Source organism: Dipodomys spectabilis, unplaced genomic scaffold (assembly GCF_019054845.1).
Source record: "Dipodomys spectabilis isolate Male_0828 unplaced genomic scaffold, ASM1905484v1 ptg000601l, whole genome shotgun sequence".
Lineage (NCBI taxonomy): Eukaryota > Metazoa > Chordata > Mammalia > Rodentia > Heteromyidae > Dipodomys > Dipodomys spectabilis.
The window spans coordinates 419,389-432,990 of NW_024871278.1; the positions used below are offsets into that span (position 1 = coordinate 419,389).

The 13,602-nt window shown below is 34.0% G+C and overlaps 1 non-coding gene and 1 pseudogene across 1 annotated transcript; both read left to right on the forward strand.

The window, feature by feature from the left end:
• The window catches only part of LOC122100781, a 48,530-nt pseudogene extending 35,313 nt beyond the window's left edge, over nucleotides 1-13,217 (forward strand).
• Nucleotides 7,115-7,225, forward strand: LOC122100784. Its single transcript, XR_006146250.1, has one exon. It is a non-coding gene; the product is annotated as a U6 spliceosomal RNA (small nuclear RNA).
• Nucleotides 13,218-13,602: the final 385 nt, after the last annotated feature.

The following is a 13,602-nucleotide window of genomic DNA, read 5'->3' on the forward strand; positions in this document are numbered from 1 at the left end:
TAAAGTTGTGGACTGATTCTAATGTACATAATATACTGTGTTTATGTAGAGAATTTGAGTATCCAAAGTTTTAATATGCCTGTGGTCCTAAAACCAATACCTTATTGATATTGAGTGATAAATACAACTTCATATAAGTACAGAAGTTTTCCTTGTATCTTTTTAATATATATTTTTATTGTAAAGATACAGTACAGAGGGGTCACAGTTACATAACTAAGGTAATGAGTCCATTTCTTACTGAATATTTTTAAGCCCTCCTTTGATTTTCCCCTCCCATCCCTTCCCTTTACACCTCCCCAACCCCTCCTCCACCATCCTTCTGATAGTGTGTCTTGTCGATATCATTGTTATAATGGGTCAATCTGTATCTTTTCCATTTATTTAAGTGAAGAAATAATGGTTTGATTTAATCTCATTCTACTTGTGTAGACAGAAATAAAATCACTCACCAAGTTCAAAAGCACATAAATGAAACGCACATCATTTTTTGTCAATTGCTTTAATTGTGTTCTACATATTTATTGACAGGTTACAAATTATTTTCAAATTTTAATACATTAAAAATACTTACTTTTTTTCTTATTTTCTTGGTCAGGAAATCAGCAAGACCTCAGTCAACATTTCTCACATAGGACTTTTCACATGAGTTGGTTAAATGTTGGCCTGAGATCCAGTCTTCTGAGGACTCACTCATGTGCTTAGGAAATGATGATGGCTGTTGGAAAAGAGGTCAAGGAAGGATGCCATTTAAAGCCTTATAACTTTATTCTATACCAGGATATTCTCCTGCTGCTTTGGTTGTTGAGAGTGTCTACAAGAGCAAGCATTCCATGCGAAGCAGAGAGTCAGCATATGACCTTTACTTACTGAGATTTCTGATTAACTTGCTATCACTTGTACTGAACTTTGCAAGTCAATTTGTCAAAACCTACCAGTTTTAAGAGATAAGAGGAGTGGTAAAAGAACTCTTAGAGACAAATACATCTTCAACATATTTTGTTCCAAGCATTCCATCTAAGGCATATTCAGCAAGTAGTGAAATTTGTGTTGGCTGTGACTATGTGTCTTTCTCCAGGTGTGCATGTATACATGTGTAAATGTATGTGTGTATTTGTGTATATAGTAGCATAAATGTGTACATATATAATGGCATATACACATATATATGCATATACAAATATATATATATATATATGTATATATATATATATAGTGCATATATATGAAATGTTCAGTGACTTAATCTCTAGTTCCCAGCACCTTGCCATTCTCACAAAGTGTTCATGATAAACTACTATGAGGATCTGTGCTCTATGATGGGCATCCTTTGTAGTTACTTCCCCCATTACCTTGTTCTTCATCCCTGTGAACAACTTCGGTCTAATTTCCATAGGATAGATTTGGTTTCATTACATGTATTTCCTTACTGATAATAAAATAAAAATGATGTTTTTAAAAGAAAAAGGACATTTAGGTCACAGGTTGAAAGTATCTTATCTGTCCCAATGATTCCTATGAGATAAAATATATAATATTTTATATAAAATATATAAAATTTATAATAGTAGTAAAAGTGAAAGGGAATTCTTGTCATTTAGAATGGCAAAGAATAATATCACGTCACTGTTACAACTCTCGAAGAATGCAATGATAACTGATGGTCCCTATCATGTCCCCCCAAAACCAGTGGATCCTGAAGTATAATAGTAGACCAGCAGAAATTCTAAGTAGAAGACATGGAGCCAGAAAGAGAAAGAATGATTGAGAAAGAAAAAAAGACAGAAAAATATCATAATACTGAAAGTGCATAACAGATAAGCAAGAGTTGTATGAGAATATTCATACTGCTATCTTTAGACCCTAAATGTACATTTGTCGGTATCTGATGTATGATAACATATCAACATAAAATGTAAAGTGATTTTGATAAAAAATAAAAATGTCTAAGAAGAAATTATAAATGCAAAAACAATCTGCACAGAAGCAAACTCTCAGAGATATTTCATGACTTTGAAAAGGATAAAGTGGCCGTAGTTAATATAAATTTCGAAGTACGACAATTCACAAAAATATAAAAAGAGCTGGGTGCCTGTGGCTCCTGCCTGAAATTCTAGCTACTCAAGAGGCTAAGATTTGAGGATCATGGTTCAAAGCCAGCCCAGGCAGGAAAGTCCATGAGATTCTCATCTCCAATAAACCACTAGAAAACTGGAAGTGGCTCTGTGGCTCAAGCGGTAGAGGGGTCGCCTTGAGCTGAAGATCATAAGGACAGTGCCCAAGACAATAGTTCAAGCACCATGTCAGACTATGGATAGATAGATAGATATAGATATATATTCATATTCATATATTTTATTTTATAACCCAAAGCAGAAAGCAAATAATTTTTAGATTATTTTTTAAAACACAGTCTCTCGGGATCTGGGAAGGTTGCTCAGTGGTAGATTACTTGTCTTGCATGCATGAGGTTCTGGGTTTAATTCCTCAGCAGCACATAAGTAGAAAAAGATGAAAGTGGCGCTGTGGCTCAGGTGATAGCAGTAGCCTTGAGCTGAGGAAGAGTACCCAGGCCCCGGAGTTCAACCCCAATGATCAACAAAAGCAAAATATAAAACAAAACAAAACAGAGTCTCTCACATTTGTGGCTTCAACTCTGTAATACCGCTGCTTCAGCCTAGGGCTAAGATTTTAGGTGTGGACATTTATCAATACTCCTGATTCACACTTTACTTGAAGATTTTTTAATACATATTTTGTTCTTAATTTTCCTCTTTATAAATTCACATGCACCTATAAAAAATGTTTTTGCCAACCCAGTAACCTTCTCAAAGTATCTCCTGATGACGACTTACAAAAAGTTGTATTATGTTACAACAAGGGAAACAATGCTACAAATAAAGAAAGCCAATGATTAAATATTCATGATTAATAAAATAAAAAACAAAACAATTACCAGTTTTTTCAGTATTTGATGGTGTACTACATATTAGGTTTTACTATTTTCTCATATTCCTGTATATTTAAAACTGGCTAAGATTATGATGTTCAACAAGAGTTTTATAAGCTATGTGTAGTCTTTAAAGCTATCCACTAAGATGACTATTTATGACTCATCTCATGATTTTTATATGGCTTATATCATCATTTGTTCCTCGCTAAAATATAAAGTAAGGAAGCCCTAAAGTTTTAACATAAACTGTGTAGTTAACAAAGTCTTAACTCTTCACTCGACTTCTTTACACAAAGACTTTGCAACTTCTCATTAGTAAAGTTTCTGAAAATGAACATACTTAGTAGTATGTCTGCTACTGTCAATCTTAAATACTTTATAGAAAAGTTTTATGACCTGCCAAACAGTCCTAATTATGGCATATATAAGCAAATTCCCAAAATTAAATATATTTAAAACTTTAAAATTTTTAACAAACCTTACCACTTGCTGCAGTGTCCATTAAGACAGGTGCTTGTATAGAATAGTTGAATTTCTCCTCCTACACATCTCTTGAACAATAAATATCTGGACTTATTTTGTTTTTGTCATGTCAATCTTGCCTTTATTCTCACATGGTTCTAAAATATCACGACTTACTTTTTGATGAATTGTCTAGTTTCAGAAAATCGTACTTTCTCTCAAATCTCACATATCTCCAAAGGCATTAATTGTTTGGGACTTTATCACACTAGATAGATCAACTCGGCAAAAACTCAACAGAGAAAGTGTAGACCTTAACAATTGCATAGATCAACTAGATTTAACAGAAATCTACCGAATATTTCACCCAGCAGCATCAGCATACACGTTCTTCCCAAGAGCACATGGAACATTTTCTGAAATAGAACACATTTTAGGTCACAAAACAAACTTGTAAAGAAACATTGAAATATTGAAGTTATACCTTGCATTCTCCCAGATGACAAGGAAAAAAATTGAACTCAACACCTAAAGCCACCAAAGAAATTCCTGTAACAAGTGGAGCCTGAACAACACACTGTTGAGCCACCATTGGGTCATGGAAGAGGTTAGAAATGAAATTCAAGTGTTTATGATATTCAACAAAAATGAACACACAAACTCCCAGCTCCTCTGGGAGAGAGCAAAGGCAGTACTCAGAGACAAGTTTATAGATTTGAGTTCCTACATCAACTAACTGGAGAGATCTAAAACCAATAATTTAATGAGACATCAAGCATCCTTGAAAAAGAGCAGCATGATAAACCCCAATCCAGGAGATGGAAATAAATAATCAGAATTAAATGAATTAAAATCCAATAACAACATAGAACAAATTAAAAAAAAAACAAAGAGTTGTTTCTTCGAAAAAATTAACAAAATTGAGAGACGGTTAGCAAATCTTCTTAGAAAAACAAGAGAACACACCCAAATAAACTCAGAGAAGAGAATGGAAACATCACCACAGAAACAAACATGATTCATAACATTATAAGGAAATACTTCTCAAAACTTTATGCTAATAAGTTTGAGAACTTGGCAGAAATAGGCCTTTTCCAAGCAAATATGGACATGCCGAAACTGAAACAAGATGAGTCATGCCATCTTAACAGGCCCATATCAAGCCTTGAAATAAAAACAGCCATAAGACACCTCCCGTCTAAGAAAATCCCAGGACCAGATGGTTTTAGAGCAGAATTCTACAAGGCCTTCAAAGCAGAGCTCACACCAATACTCCTCCAACTCTTCAATGAAATAGAAAGAGAAAGTTCACTAGCAAACTCATTCTTTGAAGCCATAATCACCCTCATCCCAAAACCAGGAAAGGACTAATTAAAGAAAGAGAACTATAGACCCATTTCTTTGGTGAATATTGATGCAAAACTTCTGAACAAAATGTTGGCAAATTGACTTCAGCAATTATTCCAATAAATTATACACCATGATCAAACAGGATTCAATTTCAGGGATGCAAAGCTGGTTCAATATTCACAAATCAATTAACATTATTCATCACATCAACAAGAACAAGGATAAGAACCATATGGTTATCTCAATAGATGCAGAAAAAGCATTTGACAAGATCCAACACCCCTTTATGATGAAGGTTCTGGAAAAATTAGGAATCCATGAAACATTCTTCAATACAATAAATGCTGTATATGACAAACCTACAGCCACCGTTATACTCAATGGTGAAAAACTAAAGCCAATTCCTTTAAAATCAGGAATAAGACAAGGATGTCCACTCTCTCAACTGCTCTTCAATCTAGTAATAGAATGCCTAGCTACAGCAATAATACAAGATGCTAACATAAAGGGGATCCAAATAGGGAAAGAAGAAGTAAAACTCTCCCTCTTTGCAGATGACATGATTTGTATTTAAAGAATCCCATAGACTCCACTCCCAAATTACTCAAGCTGATTCAAAACTTTGGCAAAGTAGCAGGGTATAAAATTAACCTTCAAAAATCAATGGTTTTTATGTATGCCGATAATGAGAAAAGAGTGGCTTGAATAGCAAAGTAACTCCATTCATAATAGTCTCACAAAAAATGAAATATCTAAGAATTAACTTTACCAAAGAATTGCAGGACCTCTATGATGAAAACTTAAAAAACCAGAAAAAGGAAATCAAAACAGAACTTAGAAAGTGGCAAAAAACACGCATGCTCTGTGATTGGAAAGATCAACATCTTGAAAATGGCAATACTTCCCAAGGCTATCTATAAATTCAATGTGATACCTATTAATATTCAAACTTCATTCTTCAAGGAAATAGAACAGGCAATCCAAAAATTCAAACGGAACAATAAAAATCATGGAGTAGAAAAAAACGATATTTAACAGAAAGAACAGTGCTGGAGTAATATCAATATGAAATTCCAAAATCTACTACAAAGACATAGTAAACAAAACAGCTTGGAACTGGCACAAGAACAAACCTCGGAACCAATGGAATAGAATTGAAAACCCAGAAATGTACCTACAGACCTGTAGCCATCTAATATTTGATAAGGAATCTAAAAAATAGAACAGAAGAAAGACAGCCTCTTCAGTAAATGGTGCTGGCACATTTGGTTAACTACTTGTAGAAAACTAAAGCTAGATCCTTATATATCACCCTGCACAAGAATCAACTCCAAATGGAACAAACACCTCAGAGTTAAAACAGACAGTCTGAAAACATTACAGAATGCAATAGGAGAACCTCTAAGTCTCCTTGCACATCCCAAAATTTTCTTAATAGAGACTCAGAAACACAACAAATCAAAAAAAGTTGGACTTATTGGATTGCATGAAATTGCAGAGCTTCTGCATGGCAAAGGACATAGCTAGCAAGATCAATAGAAAACCCACGGATTCGGAGATCTTCATTAGCCATACAACGGACAAGGGTCTCATATCTAAAATATGCCTAGAACTCAAAAAACTATGTTTTCATAGCATTATTTACCATAGCTAAGATATAGAACCAACCCAGATGCCCCTCAGTGTATGAATGGATCAAGAAAATGTGGTATATATACACAATGGAATGCTTTGCTTCCATCAGAACGAATGACATTGTCCCATTTGTTAGGAAATGACAAGACTTGGAAAAAAATATGTTAAGTAAGCCAGGCCCAAAGAAACAGAGGTCCTATGGTTTCCCTTATTTGCAATAACTAGTATATGTCTGAGTCAAGCAGGATAGGTCAGATAAGCTGATGTTAGGGAAATATACCCAAAGATAAGTATTCAAATGATTTTTCTTTAATCCAATTGTTTCTAATATATTTATGAGATGATTTCTATGTTGCTTTGTATGTCCCTCCCCCAAGGTTTAACGCCTGCTTTCACTGTATTTTATGTTGGTATAATTTTTGTAGGGGAAGGGAAAAAATATCATTTAAATTGGGATGCAGTTGGATCCATTGCAACAATGAGACATACAAGTCGTTATGTCGTAAAACGAACTTTACAACGTTGATGGGGGAGAGGATCAGGTGTCAGAGCTAGTGGGAGTTTGGGAAGGGAGAGGAAGGGGAAACAAAAAGGAGGCAACAATGCTTGATAAGAAAGGTATTCGTTATTTTGCCCATGTTATTGTAACTCCTCTGTACAGTATTTTCACAATAAAAAGAAAGAAAATGAATTACACTTCATATATAAAAAATGTTCTGTGCTCAATTCAGCAGGAAATACACTAACATTGGAACAATACAGAGAAGATTAGAATGGCCCCTGTGCAAGGATGACATGCAAATTCTTGAAGTGTTCCATATTTTTACAACAGGTGCTGGAGGGTATGATGACAGAAGGGAACCCTACCGAATCCTTGGTGGGAGTGTAAACTTGTTCAACAACTTTGGAAAGCAGTATGGAGGTTCCTCAAAAGGCTCTACATAAAGCCCTCCATGACCCAGCAATCCCACTTTTGGGCATTCACCCAAATGATCACAAACAAGACCACAATAAAACTAACAGCACAACTATGTTTACTGCAACATTATTTACGATAGCTAAGGTATGGAACCAATTCCGATTCCCCTCAATTGATGAATGCAGCAAGATAATGTGATAGATAGATAGATAGATAGATAGATAGATAGATAGATAGATAGACAGACAGACAGATAGATTCATTCTATGCCTCCATCTGAAAGAATGACATCACTCAATTTGTTAGGAAATGGAAAGACTTGGAAAAAAACTTATTAAATGAAGTAAGACAAGTCCAAAGAAACATAGGACCCCTGATTTCCCTTATTTTCAGTTACTAATATATGTCTGGGATAAATAAAAAAGGTCAAAAGCTATGTGCATATGACTAGATAAGATGATGTTAAGAGAAATGTACTCCAAGATATTGACACAAGTGGTTTTTTTCTTTCATGCTATTGTTTTTAATGGACTTACAATGTATGATGTGATTTTTTTGTTTCTTTATATGTTCCTCCCCCACTTTATAACACCTGTTTTCACTGCATTTGAAGTTGGTGCACCAATATCTTATATATATGCTTCTCTAATTTGGGTAGGGGAAAGGTAAAAACACAATGTTTAAATAGGGATACAGGTTGACCAATTGTAATAATGAGATGCACAAGACACTATGATGAAAAATGAAGTTTATATTTAGGCAGGGTGGGGGAGACGGGGAGGAGAGGCTACTTGTGGAGGTTAGAGAGAAAGGATGGTGGGAGGAAATAAAGGAGGAGGTAACAATGCTTTTTAGGAAATGTACTCATTACCTTTCTCATGTAAATGTGACCCCTGTATACAGTATTTTTCCAATAAAAATGTATGAAAATGATCTGAGAAGGAAAAGTTTATTTTCCCCATTTTCCCTATATAATATCGTTAACAAAGAAATTAATGCAAAACACTGACATGAAAGTATTTTGCAAAAGTGTGTGTGTGTGTGTGTGTGTGTGTGTGTGTGTGTGTGTGTCTGTGCACACCCGCGCACATGTGAGTACTCGTCATTTGTGTTGGCATGCTCAGAGTTTGAACTCAGGACTTCAAGGTCTTGCTAGGCATTTCCTCTCTAGATTGATGAGGTTCTATATAAGCTACATCACCATTCCTGGCTCTTTGGTAGTTCATTAAAAGTTTTGAAAAATAATCTTATGAATTTTTTTTTTTGCTCTGATTGTCTTCCAACTGTTACCCACAGATCTGGCGCTCCTGAGTAGATATCCCAAGTAGACAGGATTACAGGTGTGGCCATCCAGCACAAGGCTTTAAAAATAATTTTAAAAGTAGAAAAATATTTACTTCACGGGAGCCTGTTTTATTATCTACTAATTTTAAAGCATTTTGGACTGATTGTATGTGAATTCATTTCGCTTCTGGATTCTTAAAAACTGTAAGTGATGATATTTGAAAGTTTTATTACTTTTTAAAAAGGAAACGAACTATGGGACAGAAGAAATTTGCCCCTCCTTGGACCTCAATTTATGCGCTCAGTTCTGTGCATGATAAGCCAATGTCACCAAAACAATCTGGGTTGAAGACAAAATGTAACAGAAAAAAATAACCATGGGCATTGCTATGATATTATTTCTTGGATAACATGAATATTGAACTGAGAGTGTAAGAGAATGGAGAGATTTTAATTATCATTTTGTATTGCTGAAAGACTGTTGGAAACTTTAACTCATTTCCTTCCTCACTGTGTGTCTTTGGGCCATACAATTCGTGCCTTTAATTACAATTTTTCCCAACATTAAAATGGTAATAACATTAGCATTAAAGCAAATTTTATCTTAAGAATTAAGAAATAAAACTTGTGAAATACTTAACATAAAATTCTATGAATGAGCTTTGAGTTTAGCCAGCAGTTTTTTAAAATACTAAATAGAACGCAATAAGTATTACAGAAACCATTACATGTAGTGAATAACCAGATGTAATGTTATCTATTTACCATGCTCTGCTTCGAAGGAAGCCAGATGGATAACTTGTCATGCTGCACATCAAGTTGATTATCTTATGTCTTGGTAGTTTAAAAATATCAGGGACAGAATCATGAAGTAATGTTGTAGATTGAGGTTAAGTCCATATAAAAAAGTACAAACCTGATAAAACATAAACATATCTCAGCAGTATATTGTTTTTTACATCATTTAAGTTACATTGTAAAGATAGGGAAAATCTAGCAGAATAAATTCTCTTTTTGATATATTTTCATAGGTCCTAAGAAGGATGAACTCTTTCCTCACTCTTGTAGAGGCATCATCAGATGAGAGGAAATGTATTTTTTTATTTGCTTCCTTCCATTTATTCTTCAGTTTGAAATCTGAACTACATGAGACTGAAAGAAGCTAAGGGAAATTAGACTCGCAGGCTTTGGAAAGAGCAATCAACATAAAATAAATAAAATACGTATAGCCTTGTAAAAGGTACAACTAAATTGAGTTATATAGTCTCAAGTGTAAACAGAAAACGATTTAAGCAATATCATGTTATTAAAAATTGAAAAATGTTAGGAATTTGATTTTTTTCCTTTTTTTTCCTTTCTACTATATTGAATTAAGTATTGATTTTGTATAGAGAGATTAAAGATGAGATTAACAAAAGTTCTGAATAGACCTGTTTTCCAAAAATCCCTGAAAATCACCAGTGGGTTTACAAAGTTGGGTTTAATACCACTTCCATGTTGGCTTAATGCTTTGTGAACAGAAGTCAATATAGAGAAATGCAATTCAAAATTACTATGATACTACTTCATAACTATTAAAACTAATCAAAACATCAAAGGAGCCAGGTGTGATGGTAAAGGCTAGTAAGTGCAAGCAGTTAGGAGGTTGGGGTAAGAGGATTTGAGTTTAAGGCCAGTCTGGGGTACTGCACATCGTAAAAACCTGCCTTTATAAAAACTCTAAAGGTAATAATGTTGGTGAGAGTGTAGAGAAATAAAATTTTCTTCACTCTTGTTCAAAATACAGGTTAGTATTCTCATTGTAGAAAGTAGTATGCAGTTTTCTAAAGAAATGCAAAGTTGAAATATTATCTGACCCACCAATCACATGATTATTTCTGTATGAGTAACTCTTAAGTATATCTGTATTTCATTGTTATTCACATTATTCACATCAACAGCCAAGATATAAATCGAAGTTAAGTTTTCAACTACAGACTAATAAAACAACTGTGGTACATGAACAAATATATTTTTCTGTTTCATCTTTTAAATAGCAAAATACTTCTCCCATTAGCCACAACTTACAATGACTTGAAAGATGTATTCTAAATGAAGAAAAACGTTGTCTTCTGATCTTTGTAAAACCACACACACACACACATACACACACACACACACGCACACTCACACACACACACACACCCCAACCTCAAACATTAAGAGAGAAATTTTTTAAAAAGTAAAGCAAATGAGAATTGCTGAGGCATTCAGTTTACAATGTAGAAGGTAGTAGATAGACGGGATGACCAAGTATAGAGTTGTAATGTACAACATGAGGATAAAGGAGACAACACTGGCCTTACATAGGAATGAAGCTACGTAAGTCGGAGTTGCTCTTCCTAGTAGGGGTTGCTCTTTTAGTTGTTCTTCCTTCAGTAATGGATAAGATGAACGTAATTCTTTAAATATGCCTGCCTGCAGAAATACTAACAAACAATATAGCAATAATGTTGTATGCTCAGCACAGAACAAAATGTCAAATTAAAATGCATGCGATTATCCTTGATGTAAACTATTACAAATAAGGGAAACCAGGGGACCTTTGGTTCATTAAGTCTGGCTTACTTCACTTATATTTTTTCCAAGATTTTCCATTTTCTTTCAAATGAGGTGATATCATTCTTTCCCATGGAAGCATAGTATTCCATGTGTGTATATGTGTATGTGTGAATGTGTGTGTGTGTGTGTGTGTGTGTGTGTGTACGTGTGTGTGTCACATTTTTTGATCCATTCATCTACTGAGGGGCAACTGGGTTGATTCCATATCTTAGCTATGGTAAATAATACTGTGATAAACATAATTGTGTTGGTAGCTTTAGTGAGGCATTGTTTGTGGTCACTTGGGTAAATGCCCAGAAGTGGGATTACTGGGTAATAGGGAGAGCATTATTTTGTACATCAAGGATAATCTTAGTAGATGAGCAGAATAGTTCGATAGCTATGTACATATGACTGTATAAGGTGATTCCAAGTGAAGTGAACTCCAAGATATGTTTTTGTTGTTGTGGTTCTTAATGTGTTATGTGATTTCTTTTTATCCTTTTGTGTTTTCCCCACCTATAGTTTATCCCATGTAGTCACTGTATTTGATTTGATACCTGGATATTGTAAATATGTTGATCTGAACCAGGGAAAGGAAAGGGAAAAAAACAAAATGGTGAGACAAAAGGGGAACCTATGCAACAGTGATATTCACAAGACAATATGTTGGACATAATCTTGGGGGTGGTGGGGGTGGTGTTGGGAGGGAAGAGGGAAAAAATGGGGGAAAAGATAACAAGTGAGAAAAGAAATGAATTCATTACCTTACTTACATAACTATAACCCCTCTGTACTTTACCTTGACAATAAAATTTAAAAAGAAATAAAATAAATGAGAGCAGCAATACAGGAGATGGGAGTGGGAGAAATACTATACTATACAAAGAAGAGTAGAACAGCTATGAGAGCAGTAATTTTACTTTAATATAGGAAGCAATAAACTAGCATACAGATTTTCAGATGTCAGTCACTAAAAATGGAAAACAAAATGCACAATCAGTAGACCAAGAAAGATAAAATAGAAAACTAAACAATTAAGGTGAAAGAATGACTTGGATCAAGAATATCAAATGACACAATTAGGAAACAAATAACAAGCTGGTAAGTTTAAAAAATATTGCCCATAATTATATTAAATGTTTTTTACATCACAATTTGTTAGAACTATAATTCAAATCATATTTTAATAGTATATCATTTTAATAATAGGTTACTTATTACTGATTTCTTAATATTGAATATTTAATATATAATTTTAGTAGCTATAGAAAAGAAGAAAGTGAAACTAATTTTAATAATATATTTCATGAATTGAAAAATTGAGAAGCATTAAAATCTAAACAAATAATATATCATTATTGTTTCATTTCTGTGAATTAATGTAATATTTCAAAGTGTATCCTACACTTAGCGCTCATCTTAACATCAAATAATAAATTATTGCACATGACTCTTTGTATTAGGTGGGAGGGTTCAGCACTATGGTAAAATTCACACCACATAGTACATGAGGGTATGACTCCTCTCATATCACTTAAGTTATAGAAATTTGATTTCTACTTGCATGTTAAATTCCTGTCTAGGTGACATCGATAAAATTATATACAATTATATAAACGAGGAGTATTTCAGATGATAGATAAAAGTCATATTCATTATTTTTTTTATTAATTTCAACCAAATAAATATTTATAGAGAGACTGAATTTCTGAGTAGATGATGGTGTATGTGTGCCAGAGTATACATTGTTTCTACAATTTGATTTAATTTTTCATAAGGGGTTAAATGTATAATATTGGATATATAAAAGTAAACTGAATGTTTATTCCATTAGTATTTTGCCACTTGTCTAATCCCAATATAAATTATCCATGTGTTTGAAATAATGAAATTAACAACAGATATAAGCCAGGTGAATCAGTCTGTAGTAGACAAGTATTTTCCCCTTTATTTTGATAGTTAGTCCTCTTTTACACGACAGAATATTCTTGGGAAAAGGTGCTCCAGGCTGACCACGACGCAGAATATTAGGGTTTGATCTATCAAAAGAGAAGGAAGAAAGGGGAACCTTCCTTCCAAAAGTATGCTCCAAGGGATATGATCTGTTCTATGGTGGTGACTTGGAAATGAACACCTTTCACAGTCAACCTTGAAAAGCCACCTTGATAGATCATTTCTGTAAGTGGTTACACAGGATCATTTATGTCTTTGCAAGGAAGCCAGATTGCCTCATTTTGTGACAATTAAACCAGCAATTTAGTCAGCTATTCTTTGTACCATTAGGAGAAAAACCCCTTGACTCTAAGCCAGGGAATCCCTGGGGCCCAGAGAAGCTATTACATTGAATAGTAATCCTAGATCTCTTAAAAACAAAAACTAAAACTAAAACCAAAAAAACAAACAACAAACACACAGA